The sequence below is a fragment of the Coregonus lavaretus genome (assembly GCF_964263955.1).
Source record: "Coregonus lavaretus genome assembly, chromosome: 9".
Classification (NCBI taxonomy): Eukaryota; Metazoa; Chordata; class Actinopteri; order Salmoniformes; family Salmonidae; genus Coregonus; species Coregonus lavaretus.
In genome coordinates this window covers 46,127,367-46,145,213 of record NC_139996.1, presented here as the reverse complement: position 1 = coordinate 46,145,213, position 17,847 = coordinate 46,127,367, and the positions used below count along the sequence as shown (strand labels likewise).

The following is a 17,847-nucleotide window of genomic DNA, read 5'->3' as shown; positions in this document are numbered from 1 at the left end:
GTGTGTTTTAAGATCTCTTTTAAAAATGTCCACAGTTTTGGCCCCCCTCAGGTTCTCTGGCAGGCTATTCCAGAGGCTGGGGGGCATAGTAACTAAAGGCTGCCTCTCCATGCCTCTTGGTCCTAGGCTTTGGGATAGTTAAAAGGCCAGTGCCAGAGGACCTGAGGGACCTACAGGGTAAATAACTTAAAAGCATGCCTGACATGTATTGGGGTGCACAATCGTGGAATGATTTAAAACCAATAGAATAATCTTAAAATTAATTCAAAAACTCACAGGCAGCCAGTGCAGAGACCTTAAAACCGATGTAATGTGTGCTCCTCGTCTGATCTTGGTCAGTACCCGTGCTGCAGCATTCTGTCTGTTTTGCAGTTGACCAATGGCTTTCTTAGGTAGACTAGACAGGAGCGCATTACAGTAGTCAAACCTGCTTGTAATAAAAGCATGGATGAGTCTCTCTGTATCAGTCTGAGTGAGAAACTGCCGCACCTTGTTCCTCAGGGGGTAAAAAGCTATTTGGTCACATTCCTAATTAGTTATTCGAAATTGAGTTCAGAATCTAAAATAACACCTACGTTTTTTACCTGGTGTTTTATCTTTATTGCCCGTGAATTAAAATGTGCGGCCAGATTCTGTTTCTGTGCTTTGGCTCCAACAATAAATACCTCCGTCATGTCTTGATTTAGCTGGAGGAAGTTGTGAGTATTTAAATCACTAATATAGTCCAATAATTTATCCGTGTAGCTAAAATCCTATGGTGACACAGAAATGTAAAGTTGTGTATCGTCTGCTTAGCAGTGAAAATCAATGCTGAGCTTTCCGATAACGCTGCCAATGGTTCAAAAAAATAAAGGGAACACTTAAACAACACAATGTAACTCCAAGTCAATCACACTTCTGTGAAATCAAACTGTCCACTTAGGAAGCAACACTGATTGACAATAAATTTCACATGCTGTTGTGCAAATGGAATAGACAACAGGTGGAAATTATAGGCAATTAGCAAGACACCCCCAATAAAGGACTGGTTTTGCAGGTGGTGACCACAGACCACTTCTCAGTTCCTATGCTTCCTGGCTGATGTTTTGGTCACTTTTGAATGCTGGCGGTGCTTTCACTCCAGTGGTAGCATGAGACGGAGTCTACAACCCACACAAGTGGCTCAGGTAGTGCAGCTCATCCAGGATGGCACATCAATGCGAGCTGTGGCAAGAAGGTTTGCTGTGTCTGTCAGCGTAGTGTCCAGAGCATGGAGGCGCTACCAGGAGACAGGCCAGTACATCAGGAGACGTGGAGGAGGCCGTAGGAGGGCAACAACCCAGCAGCAGGACTGCTACCTCCGCATTCGTGCAAGGAGGAGCAGGAGGAGCACTGCCAGAGCCCTGCAAAATGACCTCCAGCAGGCCACAAATGTGCATGTGTCTGCTCAAACGGTCAGAAACAGACTCCATGAGGGTGGTATGAGGGCCCAACGTCCACAGGTGGGGGTTGTGCTTACAGCCCAACACTGTGCAGGACGTTTGGCATTTGCCAGAGAACACCAAGATTGGCAAATTCGCCACTGGCGCCCTGTGCTCTTCACAGATGAAAGCAGGTTCACACTGAGCACATGTGACAGACATGACAGAGTCTGGAGACGCGGTGGAGAACGTTCTGCTGCCTGCAACATCCTCCAGCATGACCGGTTTGGCGGTGGGTCAGTCATGGTGTGGGGTGGCATTTCTTTGGGGGGTCGCACAGCCATCCATGTGCTCGCCAGAGGTAGCCTGACTGCCATTAGGTACCGAGATGAGATCCTCAGACCCCTTGTGAGACCATATGCTGGTGCGGTTGGCCCTGGGTTCCTCTTAATGCAAGACAATGCTAGACCTCATGTGGCTGGAGTGTGTCAGCAGTTCCTGCAAGAGGAAGGCATTGATGCTATGGACTGGCCCGCCCGTTCCCCAGACCTGAATCCAATTGAGCACATCTGGGACATCATGTCTCGCTCCATCCACCAATGCCACGTCTGGGAGGAGATCCCTCAGGAGACCATCCGCCACCTCATCAGGAGCATGCCCAGGCATTGTAGGGAGGTCATACAGGCACGTGAAGGCCACACACACTACTGAGCCTCATTTTGACTTGTTTTAAGGACATTACATCAAAGTTGAATCAGCCTGTAGTGTGGTTTTCCACTTTAATTTTAAGGGTGACTCCAAATCCAGACCTCCATGGGTTGATACATTTGATTTCCATTGATCATTTTTGTGTGATTTTGTTGTCAGCACATTCAACTATGTAAAGAAAAAAAGTATTTAATAAGATTATTTCATTCATTCAGATCTAGGATGTGTTATTTTAGTGTTCCCTTTATTTTTTTGAGCAGTGTATATAAACTGAACAGTACCGGACCCAATATTGAACCTTGTGGAATGCCACATGTGATATGTATTTTCTCTGAGTTATGTTCACCAAAGGTTAAATTGTCCAGAAGGACATCATGGTCAACTGTGTCGAATGTAGCCCTTAAATCCAAGAGTACAAGGACAGAGAGCTGTTTGGCATCTGTGTTGGCTCTAAGATAATTTACAACTTTAACTAAGGCTGTCTCTGTGTTGTGGAGGGCTAAAAACCAGATTGCTTAACAATAGAAGGTTGGAGATTGGCTGAAAAAGGCTATGAGCTGAAGAATCTATGTAGTTTACTTTTCTTCAGAAGGGGTTTCATCATAGCAATTTTTAGTGCAGTGGGGAAAGTGCCTGTGAACAGGGAGTGATTAACAATAGCTTGCACTTCTTCAGATATGCAATTAAAAACTGTTTTGAAGAAGGTGGTGAGGATATGATCGAGAAGGCAGGTAGAAGGCTTAAGTTGTGATATCACTTTCCTGAGCATGTCTGTGTCAACCAGGGAAAATAAATCCATAGTGCCTTTGCGTGGTAGGCTAGGGCACACACTGCATCATCAATCTTTCATCAGGTCTTGTTTGACTGATACACAGCCTAATGTTTGTTATCTTATCTCTGAAATATGCCGCAAAGTCATCACATTTAGATGTGGAGGAAAGTTCATATATGTTTGAGGGGGTAGGATTTATCAGGCCATCAATGGTCAATAAGAGCACTCTCGAATTATTCTGATTATTAATGATCAAATTAGAAACTTTAGTGACTTGTTGCAAACAGGAGGCATATTTTGGAATATTTTTATTCTGTACAGGCTTCCTTATTTTCACTCTGTCAGTTAGGTTAGTATTGTGGATCTCTCTGTACTTTGCTCTGTTCATCTTTGTCACGCCCTGGCTCTGGGGACTCTGTTATGTTGAGCCAGGGTGTGTAGAGTCTATGTTTTGTGTTTCTATGTTCAGGATCTAGTTCATTGTGTTTCTATGTTGGCCGGGGTGGTTCTCAATCAGAGGCAACGAGAATCAGCTGTTGCTTGTTGTCTCTGATTGGGAACCATACTTAGGCAGCCGTTTGGGCATTTGTGTTTGTGGGATCTTGTTCCGTGTTGGTTTGTGTTTGTTACCAAGGACTTCACGTATCGTTTTGTTGTTTTTGTTGGTGTGGTGAAATATAAATAAAAGATGTTCGAATTCCACACTGCGCATTGGTCCACTCCTTTCAACGAGCGTGACAGAAGATCCCACCAAAACTGGACCAAGCAGCGTGTGTCGGAGCAAACGCCGGGTAGGGAGCTGGAGAAGTTGGCGATGGCCCAGGTGGGCCAATGGTGGTCCTGGGAGGACATGTTCGAGGGTAGAGGACCATGGGCAAGGGTTAAAGCCCTGGCGAGAGAGGAGGTACTGCGCCAACAGTGTCGTCGTCGGACAGACGAGAGGCACCCCCAATACATTTTTAGGGGGGGGCACATGGCATGGGCGACGGGGCTGCTGGAGGCAGAAAAAGGGCGAGTTAGTGGACGAGGAGAGAAGGCCACCGGGTTACGGGAGCCATTGGTGAGTAGAGGGAAGGAAAGTGTAGAGGCACGGCGAGATGTACTGAGGTGTGTTGCCAGTCCGGTCCGGCCCGTTCCTGATCCCCGTGTAAGGCCAGTGGTGTGTGTTCCCAGTGCGGTCCGGCCTGTTCCTGTCCCTCGCACCAAGCCTGTGATGCGCGTCGCCAGCCCGGTCCGGCCGGTTCCTGTCCCTCGCACCAAGCCTGTGATGCGCGTCGCCAGCCTGGTCCAGCCTGTTCCTGCCCCTCGCACCAAGCCTGTGATGCGCGTCGCCAGCCCGGTCCGGCCTTTTCCTGCCCCTCGCACCAAGCCAATGGGGCTGCTGGAGGCAGAAAAAGGGTGAGTTAGTGGACGAGGAGAGAAGGCCACCGGGTTACGGGAGCCATTGGTGAGTAGAGGGAAGGAAAGTGTAGAGGCACGGCGAGAGGTACTGAGGTGTGTTGCCAGTCCGGTCCGGCCCGTTCCTGATCCCCGTGTAAGGCCAGTGGTGTGTGTTCCCATTGCGGTCCGGCTTGTTCCTGTCCCTCGCACCAAGCCTGTGATGCGCGTCACCAGCCCGGTCCGGCCGGTTCCTGTCCCTCGCACCAAGCCTGTGATGCGCGTCGCCAGCCTGGTCCGGCCTGTTCCTGCCCCTCGCACCAAGCCTGTGATGCGCGTCGCCAGCCCGGTCCGGCCTTTTCCTGCCCCTCGCACCAAGCCAATGGGGCTGCTGGAGGCAGAAAAAGGGCGAGTTAGTGGACGAGGAGAGAAGGCCACCGGGTTACGGGAGCCATTGGTGAGTAGAGGGAAGGAAAGTGTAGAGGCACGGCGAGAGGTACTGAGGTGTGTTGCCAGTCCGGTCCGGCCCGTTCCTGATCCCCGTGTAAGGCCAGTGGTGCGCGTCGCCAGCCCGGCCCGGTCTGTTCCTGCTCCCCGCACCAAGCCAATGGTGCGCGTCGCCAGCCCGGCCCGGCCTGTTCCTGCTCCCCGCACCAAGCCAATGGTGCGCGTCGCCAGCCCGGCCCGGCCTGTTCCTGCTCCCCGCACCAAGCCAATGGTGCGCGTCGCCAGCCCGGCCCGGCCTGTTCCTGCTCCCCGCACCAAGCCAATGGTGCGCGTCGCCAGCCCGGCCCGGCCTGTTCCTGCTCCCCGCACCAAGCCAATGGTGCGCGTCGCCAGCCCGGCCCGGCCTGTTCCTGCTCCCCGCACCAAGCCAATGGTGCGCGTCGTCAGCCCGGTCCGGCCCGTTCCTGCTCCCCGCACCAAGCCAGGGGTGCGCGTCGTCAGCCCGGTCTGGCCCATTCCTGCTTCCCGCACCAAGCCTGGGGTGCGTGTCGTCAGTCCGGCACAGCCCGTGCCCGGTTCACCGGTGCCTGGTCAGGTACCGGTCAGCTGCTCCACACCAGAGCCTAAGCAATCCGCTCCACTGATGTCCAGTCCAGCTCCAGCCAGCGGGACCAGACCAGGGGCACTACGGGGGGGTTATTAGAGGGTGGTGGTCACGCCCGGAGCCGGATCCGCCTCCAAGGAGGAATGCCCACCCGGCCCTCCCCTGTTCGGTTTATGTTTGGCGCGGTCGCAGTCCGCCTTTGGGGGGGGGGGGTACTGTCACGCCCTGGCTCTGGGGACTCTGTTATGTTGAGCCAGGGTGTGTAGAGTCTATGTTTTGTGTTTCTATGTTCAGGATCTAGTTCATTGTGTTTCTATGTTGGCCGGGGTGGTTCTCAATCAGAGGCAACGAGAATCAGCTGTTGCTTGTTGTCTCTGATTGGGAACCATACTTAGGCAGCCGTTTGGGCATTTGTGTTTGTGGGATCTTGTTCCGTGTTGGTTTGTGTTTGTTACCAAGGACTTCACGTATCGTTTTGTTGTTTTTGTTGGTGTGGTGAAATATAAATAAAAGATGTTCGCATTCCACGCTGTGCATTGGTCCACTCCTTTCAACGATCGTGACAATCTTTGCCTCGATCCTGACTAGTCTCCCAGTCCCTGCAGCTGAAAAACATCCTCAGAGCATGATGCTGCCACCACAATGCTTCACCGTAGGGATGGTGCTAGGTTTCCTCCAGACGTGACGCTTGGCATTCAGGCCAAAGAGTTCAATCTTGGTTTGATCAGACTAGAGAATCTTGTTTCTCATGGTCTGAAAGTCTTTAGGTGCCTTTTGGCAAACTCCAAATGGGTTGTCATGTGACTTTTACTGAGGATTGGCTTCCGTCTGGCCACTCTACAATAAAGGCCTGATTGGTGAAGTGCTGTAGATATGGTTGTCCTTCTGGAAGGTTCTCCCATCTCCACAGAAGAACTCTGGAGCTCTGTCAGAGTGACCATCAGGTTCTTGGTCACCTCGCTGACCAAGGCCCTTCTCCCCGATTGCTCAGTTTGGCCGGGCGGCCAGCTCTAGGAAGAGTCTTGGTGGTTCTAAACTTTTTCCATTTAAGAATGATGGAGGCCACTGTGTTCTTGGGGACCTTCAATGATGCAGAAATGTTTTGGTAACCTTCCCCAGATCTGTGCCTTGACACAATCGTGTCTTGGAGCTCAACAGACAATTCCTTTCAACCTCATGGCTTGGTTTTTGCTCTGACGTGCACTGTCAACTGTGGGACCTTATTTAGACAGGTGTGTGCCTTTCACAATCATGACCAATCAATTGAATTGAATACAGGTGGACTCCAATCAAGTTGTAGAAACATCTCAAGGATGATCAATGGAAAAAGGATGCACCTGAGCTCAATTTCAAGTCTCATAGCAAAGGGTCTGAATACTTTATTTTTAATACATTTGCTAATAAAATTAAAAACCTGTTTTCGCTTTGCCATTATGGGGTATTGTGAGGAAAAAATAATAATTTAACACATTTTAGAATAAGGCTGTAACGTAACAAAATGTGGAAAAAGTCAACGGGTCTGAATACTTTCCGAATGCACTGTATCTGGAGTCATTCCACAATGCCCTGCTGAAAAATATCCCAAAGCAAGGGCATTGTGGGTACACAAGCATGAGAGAGTGGACACACCTTATGGTTATGGAACACAACAAGATTGTGGGACAGAAACCAGTAAGACTACAACAGTAATGACACAATCACCTCATTATTTTACATTTTAGTCATTTAGCAGACGCTCTTATCCAGAGCGACTTACAGTTAGTGCATACATTTTTCATACTGGCCCCCCGTGGGAAACGAACCCACAACCCTGGCGTTGCAAGCGCCATGCTCTACCAACTGAGCTACAGGGGATTATTCTCTAGGCAGATTCTCAAAACACAATACAAAGATTCCCATGCAAAGGGCTACTATTGACAAGAATTATCTGTGAATTGGCTTTGGGAAATTTACAGACAGTACTTTGAGATGATGAAGGGGGTTTTGGTTGTGCAGGGTTGTGCTTACACATTAAATGTGTTGTGTATGAGAGCGATTGAGGTGCCATTTCTCCTCAATCTCCCATTCACAACAATTCATACTGTGTAAGAACTGCCTTCCTAAGACTTTTCACACCTTCTTTAGCCCCCCAGTCCATTCACTTTGTTAACTGATTTTTCCTCTCAAAAGCAGCTCCCAATGTCCCCTCATTGTCCCTAAACAATACGCTAGCCTGTCCCATTCGGTTGATACCTTTACCAACAAAAGCGTGTTGCCCTATGTCCCTTCCACAAAAATAGTAAAATGCTAAGGCCACAACCATGTCTTTCCAGGAGACGTGCAGTACCAGCAAATCTTCTGCAAGAGGACCAAACAGTTGGTGTTTAAGAAGCCCTACACCACTTTCGGCAGTCTTATCCAGCTGGCCGTTCACCGCAGACAGGACAAGCCCATCGTCATAAGCACAAAGAGTCTCAGCTTCCCCAGCCCACCATTGCCAGTGTACTGAAGCCGGAATAAAGGACTATGGCTGCATTTACACAGGCAGTCTCAGCTATCTAGCCAGCCAGTAGCTACTGAAGTGGCTAGCCAGCCAAGCTAGCTGCAGAAAGGAAAACCCATCAAATAAACACTTTTCCTAATATCATGACTTATATCAACATCCTTGGCTTGCCCATTCACTAAATATACTGTTAAATAACTCTGACTTACACCCAATAGGTTAAAGATGCTGATCACTAACACTAGCTTATTACCATTAGCCAACCCTTAAACTGAGGGAGACTAGCTAGTTAGCTACGACCAACCCTGCACAAACATGTGGCTAACTGCTGCTGCTGCTGGCTGTTCTGCCATCTCCACTTCATTCACTGCTGCCTCAACCTGCTCGCTTTTTTGCCACTCCAGTTCAGAAAATCCATATTTGCTCTGTGCTATGCTGCACACTCTTCACTGAGTGACAGGCGTTTTGCTGAGTGATGACGTTTACATCTAACCAGTGCTGTGAGGGTGTCGGAGGGGTCAAGGGACGTGACGGTCCACTGCGTTGTGAAATCTCGACCAATCACAGCAGGCACCGCGTCACTCCAGTGGCTTCTTGCAGTGCCTGCTACTGCGTAGCGCAGTATATTGTATTGTTTATTTTTTTCATACAAATTATTCTGTGATTTATTTGTATTTTTATACTGTATAGCGCAAGTGAAACTCATATCAGACTAAAAAAGTGGCCTAATGACGACACCGGTCTGTGGTAAACACAGGCTTAGGAGATCTTTTACGTTTTGTTCTATGAGATAATCTTCATCAGCTAACGTCACTTTTAGTGACTTTTTAAGCATTTATGTAATCAAAACTGATATTATCTCATAGAACAGAATCTCCTAAGCCTGTGTTAACCTCAATTCCTTATTTTCTGTGTTTTATCCCAAAACCCCATTCTTTAGGCATTAAATTCCCCTATAGGAATGGCTGAACAAACCAGAGGTAACTCATTTCAGGTGTTTAGGACTACAATCTGCCGTGCTCTATTATGGAGAAATATAAGGGCCAAGTGAAGAAAAAAAAAAGTGGTTGTACTTAGATTTTTTTGGCACAGATAGTACTTTAAAAAAACTCGAAATACTTCGAGAATGAAGTTGAAGTTTCGAAAATGAAATCACAATTCAGAGAATAAAGTTGACATTTAGGGAATAAAGTGGAAAATATTTTGAGAATAAAGTCCAAATTATAATTTTTTAATAAAGTCGCAATGTTTAGAAAGTAAAGTCGTAATATTTCCTGAATAAAATCGAAATTCTATTTTGAGAATAAAGTAAAAAACATAGGATATTTTTAGCAGGCTACAGCAGGATATTTTTCTCAGCCATAATCACCTGACCACTGTGATCAGCACAGAGCATGATACACAGTTGTACAGAATACATATATTAGGAACTCCGCCATTCCTCCTCCTCAGACCTCACCCCTGCACTAGTCAAGTGTCACCCCTTCTCCTCAACCCTCACCCCCCCCCCCCCCCTTAGTCAAGTATCAACCCTGCACTAGTCAAATGTCACCCGTCTTCCTCACCCCTCCACTAGTCAAGTATCAACCCTACACTAGTCAAGCGTCAAACGTCCTCAACATTGGTAAGTTAACACCCCTGCTCTAGTCAAGCCTCACTTCTTCTAACCCCTTACACTAATTTATTCACAATAATGAGCTTTTCCATTTGCTGAAAAACATGCTAAGCACCGACAACGACAACAACACATGTGGAGGTATACGATTGGGAAAATATAGCTGGCAATTACGAATGATCATCGTCATATTTAGCTATGATTAAATGCATTTAAATTATAATGTTGCTAGCTAATGTGGATGTCGTTAGCACTCCACTGGCCGCATAGGTCCACACGGGAAAGTGATGTTTTCAACGAAAATCACGGAAGTGGTACCCACAACCTTTCCCCAGTTCAGCCTGAAAGCAGTCAGGCCTGAATTCAAGAAATAACGACACACAGCCAGCTGCAGACCATACTATTTACCAAGAGAGTTTTCATCTATATTTTTTGTAGCGGTCTATTTACCACCACAAACCAATGCTGGCACTAAGACCACACTCAACGAGCTGCGTAGGGCCATAAGAAAACAAGAAAATGCACATCCAGAGGCGGCGCATCTCGTGGCCAGTGATTTTAATGCAGGGAAACTGAAATCCGTTTAATCACATTTTTACCAGCATGTCACCTGTGCAACTAGAGACAACAAAACTCTAGGACACCTTTACGCCACACACAGAAACTGTCGTAGAAATATTTGACTCAAAAGTAGTCAACTCAAAAATATCTCTTTAGAAACTGGAGCTTGTGAATCCAAAAATTTGACTTTATTATTGCGTATCAAATCCGAGCTTGCTCCATGGAACAACTGCTTGCCCTGACCCGGAGCTCTCCTTTTATACAGACACAAATGCATAGTCATGCTTATACAACATACATAGTTACTCCTCTCTATGTGAATGAATAACATATTTCAGTATCACATGTTGGCTACTCACGAGGCTACGTGCATTTCTCTAAGTGGGGCTTCTGTCTCTTATTAGTGGCGTGACTCAAAAAATTATATACATATCTACGTTAAAGAACAATCACACTCTGTATTGACTATATTCACTATCCAGACATGCATCTGAAGTACAAAGTATCAATCATGTTCATTCTGTTTTACCTTCATCATTTCATAACACATTATAAAACATATCAATTAATACTTAAACATGGTTTAAACATGTCATGGCCATAACCCATTCTCAACCACATACATTTAAGCCAATCCCAAAAAGCATCCTCCCAGGACCCTTGAGATTATGTGCATGTGGCTATGTGTCAGGTCATAAGCACAAACAAATGATAACACTAGTTCCATTGTTACTCCAATCTCCACACAGCCACCACGAGGAGTTGTATCTCCATCACATGTCATTGACATACCCAGACCAGCTGCAGGGAGTTATCAAAAGCACAGCGTTTGCACTAAAGAAATGTCTCTGCTCTGTTTTAACCCTTCAACTGGTTCTCAATCCATAAGCATTTAAGGCATATAGGTGTTTAATTCTACAACATATGTACTAGAAAATCATCCATATAGTCCCCCCTTTGGGACTTTCTAAGTCCCAACCAATAAAACAAAAGTTAACATAAAATGAGTGTAAGCATGTGCATATACTTATTCATAGCCTTGCCATCTGTGGTTACATTTTTATAAGAATATATATTCAGACCAATGTATCTTCCTCATTGTCTGACCCATCCCGATGAGGACAAGGAGCCCAGTCGGGTACTGGGTACAAATCCGGAAGGTTTCCCTCTAAGCTAACCTCCAATTGTTGCTGTTGAACTTTGTAACCATGACAGGCCCATCCACCCCGAGGGACAACACCATACAGACATTCAGGATTCCCAAATGGGCAGTCCATTGGTCCTCCTTTAATGTTACAGGGCTTTCCATATTCATTAACATACTGTCCTGGAGCTCCCTGAACAGGGTATATTTCTTTGGTTGACTTATTAACAATTGTCTGTACAGTCATTTGCTTTACTGTGGTTTGGATCAAAAGTGATTTCAACAAAGGCAGTACACAACAAAAGACCGTTCCCATTACTACAAGTGCTATGCCTATCATGATTGCCATTTTTGTAAACATTGCTCCCCACTTTCCCAAAGTTAAGTCCATCCAATCCCAAGTGTGAGCGTCATGCCCAGCATTGTCCTTAACTTCTTTTCGTAGTCCTTTGAGCTTAGTCATTGCTTCAGTGAATAAACCATCCGGAGCAGTATTATTGGGAATGAAGGTACAACATTCATCCCCAAACATAACACAAACTCCATCTTTTTCTGCCAACAGCCAGTTTAAAGCCTGCCTATTCTGCCATGTCATTCTACTTGTAGCCTGTACTTGCTCTCCCAGAGCTGTTAACGCAGAGTCTGTGTAATTAATAAACCTTTGTTGATTATAATAAATATAATTGATCCATTCTAGGTTTTTGTTAGGTGATATCCAGACAAATATTGATTCAAATCCTGCTTTAATTTCATCTCTTGCCTTATATTGTCACGCCCTGACTCAGAGGACGCTTATATGTTGAGTCAGGGTGTGTATTTTCCTTGTTGTGTTTTTCTATGTTGTATTTTCTATGTTGAGATCTAGTATGTCTAGATCTATGTTGGCCGGTGTGGTTCCCAATCAGAGGCAGCTGTCGCTCGTTGTCTCTGATTGGGGACCATACTTAGCAGCCTATTGGCACTAGTGGGTTGTGGGATCTTGTTCCGTGTGAGGTTTGTTGTGTGTACCTTAGGACGTCACGTATCGTTAGTTCATTGTTTTGTCGTTGTGTTTATTTGTTTAATAAACATGTTGGCATATCACGCTGCGCCTTGGTCCGTCCCGTTCATCAACGTACGTGACATATATTCATTTGGAATTCCTCTGGGTTGACCTTTTGCATCTAAGTATACATTGGGGTCATGTTCATACGCTCTTTTTACCCTTTTATTATTGTCCTGGGTGTCCTGATTTGTTGTTTTTTCCACCTCTCATTCTGATATATCCACTTCCTGAAGCATTTGTACCCTAGCACATATTCCCTTCCATCCTTTAGGCAAAGTGGCTCTAATTCTTTGTCCTCCACAAATCCAAAATAAATCTGCCACTGCCACCGATTGATCCTCATATGGAGAGATCAGTGGCATTTCCAGTGTTTGCTTCTCACATTCCCCAGGGTCACCAGGCCCTCCACTAGTAGCTATCACTCCAGTGCTCGATCCCACCGCCTGATAAACTGCTCTGCGTGGATTATCTGCATTCCAAGACATATCATTATTTAGGTGCCATGTGGTCTCACACTTTCCCCTAAATTCTCCCAAATCATGCTCCCCATCTGTTTTGTTGTAGCATTCATAATCTTGATTATAATGTATACGATATCTTTCCGGTGCTTCCATTTTTCTGGGTTCTATTCTGACATCTAATTTTTTACACCACTCCCCCCTGTCAACGATGTAGTGATGGTGTGGTGGGGAATCAGGCGCAGAAGCAGAGGTACAGTCCAACAAGACTTTACTATGCAAAAATAATCCACAAACGGCAGGATGCCAAACAGACGCGCACAGGCGTCAACACACGATCGCACGAAAACACAGTGCGCAAAACTCTCCTAAACAGAGGAGGACACTACTAATCCTGGCGTACTGGAAAAACAACACAGCTACGCAACCATCTGACAAGCGACAATTACACACAACACTATACACACAAACAGGGAACTAAATAGGGTGCATAATGAGACCTAACACAAAACAGGTGTGGCTAACAGACAAAACTAATCAAACAGGAAACACAGAACATAGAACGGTGGCAGCTAGAATTCCGGAGACGACGAACGCCGAAGCCTGCCCGAACAAGGGAGAGAGGCAGCCTCGGCCGAAACCGTGACAGTACCCCCCCCTTGACGCGCGGCTCCAGACGCGCGCCGACTCCGGCCTTGGGGACGACCCGGAGGCCGCGGCGCAGGGCGCGTCGGATACCCCCGATGGAATTCCGTCAGGAGCGACGGGTCCAAGATGTCTCTCCTCGGCACCCAGCACCGCTCCTCCGGACCGTACCCCTCCCACTCCACTAGATACTGAAGACCCCCTCTCCGACGTCTAGAATCCAAGATGGATCTCACGGTGTACGCCGGTGCCCCCTCGATGTCCAACGGGGGCGGGGGGGTCTCCAAGATCTCATGTTCTTGGAGCGGGCCTGCTACCACCGGCCTGAGAAGGGACACATGGAACGAGGGGTTAATACACTTATACTCAACTGGTAACTGTAATCTATAACATACCTCGTTCAACCTTCTCAGGACTTTAAATGGCCCCACAAACCGCCGACCCAGTTTCCGACAGGGCAGGCGGAGGGGCAGGTTTCTGGCAGAGAGCCAGACTCGATCTCCAGGTGCGTACACAGGCCCCTCACTGCGGTGTAGGTCGGCGCTCGTCTTCTGTCGACGTATGGCACGCTGCAGATGGACGTGTGCAGCGTTCCACGTCTCCTCCGAGCGCCGCACCCACTCATCCACAGCGGGGGCCTCGATCTGGCTCTCATGCCATGGTGCCAGAACCGGCTGGTACCCTAAAACACACTGAAAAGGGGTTAGTTGGGTGGAGGAGTGGCGGAGAGAGTTCTGTGCCATCTCGGCCCAGGGCACATATCTCGCCCACTCCTCCGGCCGGTCCCGGCAGTATGTTCTGAGAAACCTGCCCACATCCTGGTTTACGCGTTCCACCTGCCCATTACTCTCCGGGTGGTAACCCGAGGTGAGGCTCACCGAGACCCCCAACCGCTCCATAAAAGCTCTCCAGACTCTGGAGGTGAATTGGGGACCCCGGTCAGCCACAATGTCCTCGGGCACCCCGTAGTGCCGGAACACATGAGTGAATAGTGCTTCGGCGGTCTGTAGGGCAGTAGGAAGACCCGGCATGGGGAGCAAACGACAGGCCTTAGAGAACCGGTCCACAACGACCAGGAGTGTAGTATTCCCTTGAGAGAGGGGAAGGTCAGTTATAAAATCCACCGAGAGGTGGGACCATGGTCGTTGTGGAACGGGCAGGGGCAGTAACTTACCCCTAGGCAGATGTCTAGGCGCCTTACACTGGGCGCACACCGAGCAGGAGGAAACATAAACCCTCACATCCCTGGCCAACGTGGGCCACCAATATTTGGCACTAAGACAGTGCACTGTCCGGCCGATACCCGGATGTCCAGAGGAGGGTGACGTGTGAGCCCAATAGATCAATCGATCCCGACACTCGAGCGGAACATACTTCCGACCCTCCGGGCATTGTGGTGGACTAGGGTCGGTGCGTAATGCCCGCTCGAGCTCAGAATCGAGCTCCCACACCACCGGTGCCACTAGACACGACTCCGGCAGTATGGGAGTGGGCTCCATGGACCTCTCCTCCCCGTCATACCGCCGAGACAGCGCATCTGCCTTACCGTTTTGTGACCCAGGGATGTAGGTGATCTTAAAAGAGAAACGGGTCAAAAACATACTCCATCTAGCCTGTCGAGGGTTCAGCCTCCTCGCTGCCCGGATGTACTCCAGGTTACGGTGGTCCGTCAAAATGAGGAAAGGGTGTTGAGCCCCCTCAAGCCAGTGCCTCCACACCTTAAGGGCCTGTACCACAGCTAACAGCTCCCTGTCTCCTACGTCATAATTTCGCTCCGCCGGGCTGAGCTTCTTGGAATAGAAGGCACAGGGGCGGAGTTTAGGTGGCGCGCCTGACCGTTGTGAAAGCACGGCGCCAATACCGGCCTCAGACGCGTCCACCTCTACCTGAAATGGTAAAGAGGGATCCGGATGCGCCAGCACCGGAGCCGAGGTGAACAGGTCCTTCAGCTTCTCAAACGCCCTGTCCGCCTCGACGGACCACTGCAGACGCACCGGGCCCCCCTTTAAGAGAGACGTGATGGGAGCTGCCACTTGCCCAAAACCCCGGATAAATCTCCGGTAGTAATTCGCAAACCCCAAAAACTGCTGCACCTCTTTCACAGTGGTTGGTGTTTGCCAATTACGCACGGCTGACACTCGGTCTACCTCCATCTTCACCCCTGACGCAGACAACTGATACCCCAAAAAGGAAATCGACTCCTGGAAAAACAGACACTTCTCTGCCTTCACATACAGGTCGTGCTCCACCAGCCTCCGCAACACCCTGCGCACCAGGGCCACATGCTCGACACGGGTAGGTGAGTACACGAGAATGTCATCTATGTACACCACGACTCCCTGTCCCTGCATGTCCCTGAAGATCTCATCCACGAATGATTGGAAAACTGACGGAGCATTCATCAACCCGTATGGCATGACTAGATACTCGTAATGGCCCGAGGTGGTACTAAAGGCTGTTTTCCATTCATCATCCTTCCTGATGCGCACCAAGTTGTACGCGCTCCTGAGATCTAATTTCGTGAAGAAACGCGCCCCATGCAACGACTCAGTCATGGTCGCAATCAGCGGGAGTGGATAACTATACTTCACCGTAATCTGATTGAGACCACGGTAATCGATGCACGGACGCAAACCCCCATCCTTTTTCTTCACGAAAAAGAAACTCGAGGACGCGGGGGAAGTGGACGGCCGTATGTATCCTTGTCTCAGTGATTCGTCTATGTAAACCTCCATAGCTTTCTTCTCCTCCTGAGACAGAGGATACACATGACTCCGTGGGAGCGCAGCTCCTGCCTGAAGGTCTATCGCACAATCCCCCTGCCTATGGGGTGGCAACCGCGTCGCCCTCGCCTTACTAAACGCAATAGCCAAATCCCCATACTCAGGTGGAATGTGCAATGCGGGCACCTGGTTTGGACTCTCCACCGAGGTAGCCCCTATGGAAACGCCCAAACATCTACCCACACACTGAGCAGACCACTCCATCAGAGCCCTCTCCTGCCACGAAATAACGGGGTTATGGGTACTCAACCAGGGCATGCCCAGCACCACCGGATACGCAGGAGAGTCAATCAGAAACAGTTGAATTATCTCCTGATGACTCCCCTGCGCACACATCCTAAGTGGCGCCGTGACCTCCCTGATTAAGCCCGTACCCAACGGACGACTATCTAGGGCGTGAACGGGAAAAGGAACATCAACAGGGAGAAGGGGAAACCCTAACTCTAAACAAAACTTCTTATCAATAAAATTCCCAGCCGCGCCTGAATCTACCAGCGCCTTATACTGGGAATGAGGTGCCACCTGCGGAAAACGCACAGGCATACAAAAATGGGCAACAGTGAGCTCTGGGTGAGTGGGGCGCCTACTCACCTGGAGGGAATCCCCAGTGCGGGACCTGTCGTCATCTCCCCGAGGAGGCCATCCCCAGCACCTAGCCGCGGTGTGTCCTCCCCGACCACAGTTGGTGCAGTGGATGGACCCCCTCACCTGCCGACTCCTCCTATCTCTAGCGCCAGCGCCCCCGAGCTCCATAGGACACGGCTCGGATGCGCTGGAGGGTGAAATGGACGGACCCCCCTCAGGACGTCCGCGGGTGGCCAATAGGTTATCTAACCTGATTGACATGTCGACCAGCTGGTCGAAAGAGAGACTGGTGTCCCTACAGGCCAGCTCCCTACGGACGTCCTCTCTTAGGCTACATCGATATATATCGACGAGGGCCCGCTCATTCCACCCTGCATCAGCCGCTAGAGTACGGAATTCAAGCGCGAATTCCTGAGCACTCCTCCTCCCCTGCCGGAGGAAGACCAGACGCTCCCCCGCCGCTTTCCCCTCCGGGGGATGGTCGAACACCGCCCTAAAGCGGCGGGAGAACTCGTCGTAGGTGATACTCGCGGCGTCGATCTTCCTCCACTCCGCGTTGGCCCATTCCAACGCCTTCCCGGACAGGCAGGATATCAGGGCAGACACGCTCTCATGCCCCGAGGGTGCCGGGTGTACGGTGGCCAGGTACAACTCCACCTGGAGGAGGAATCCCTGACACCCAGCCGCGGTTCCGTCGTAGGCCCTCGGGAGAGCGAGTCGGATCCCTCGGTGTTCTGGCGCTGGAATGGGCAGGCTGGCCGATGGTGCTGGCTGGGCTGGCGGTGAGGAAGGTGTTGGAGGTGCGCCCCAGCCTCGGAGCGTGGTGATTACCTCCTGCAGGGCGGTTCCCATCTGGAGGATCTGTTCCTGTTGCTCCCGAACCTGGACCTCCAATCTCGTCGGCGCTGCTTCGGCTCCCGCTGATTCCATGTTTAAGGTGTGTAATTCTGTCAACGATGTAGTGATGGTGTGGTGGGGAATCAGGCGCAGAAGCAGAGGTACAGTCCAACAAGACTTTACTATGCAAAAATAATCCACAAACGGCAGGATGCCAAACAGACGCGCACAGGCGTCAACACACGATCGCACGAAAACACAGTGCGCAAAACTCTCCTAAACAGAGGAGGACACTACTAATCCTGGCGTACTGGAAAAACAACACAGCTACGCAACCATCTGACAAGCGACAATTACACACAACACTATACACACAAACAGGGA

General features: G+C 49.2%; 1 pseudogene across 1 annotated transcript in view; it reads right to left on the bottom strand.

The window, feature by feature from the left end:
- LOC311134801 (G2 and S phase-expressed protein 1-like) overlaps positions 1–17,556 on the bottom strand; it is a 28,027-nt pseudogene extending 10,471 nt beyond the window's left edge. The window contains exon 1 of the transcript in view: positions 17,458–17,556. The product of the transcript in view is annotated as a G2 and S phase-expressed protein 1-like (transcript). The remainder of the gene's footprint in view (positions 1–17,457) is intronic.
- Positions 17,557–17,847: the final 291 nt, after the last annotated feature.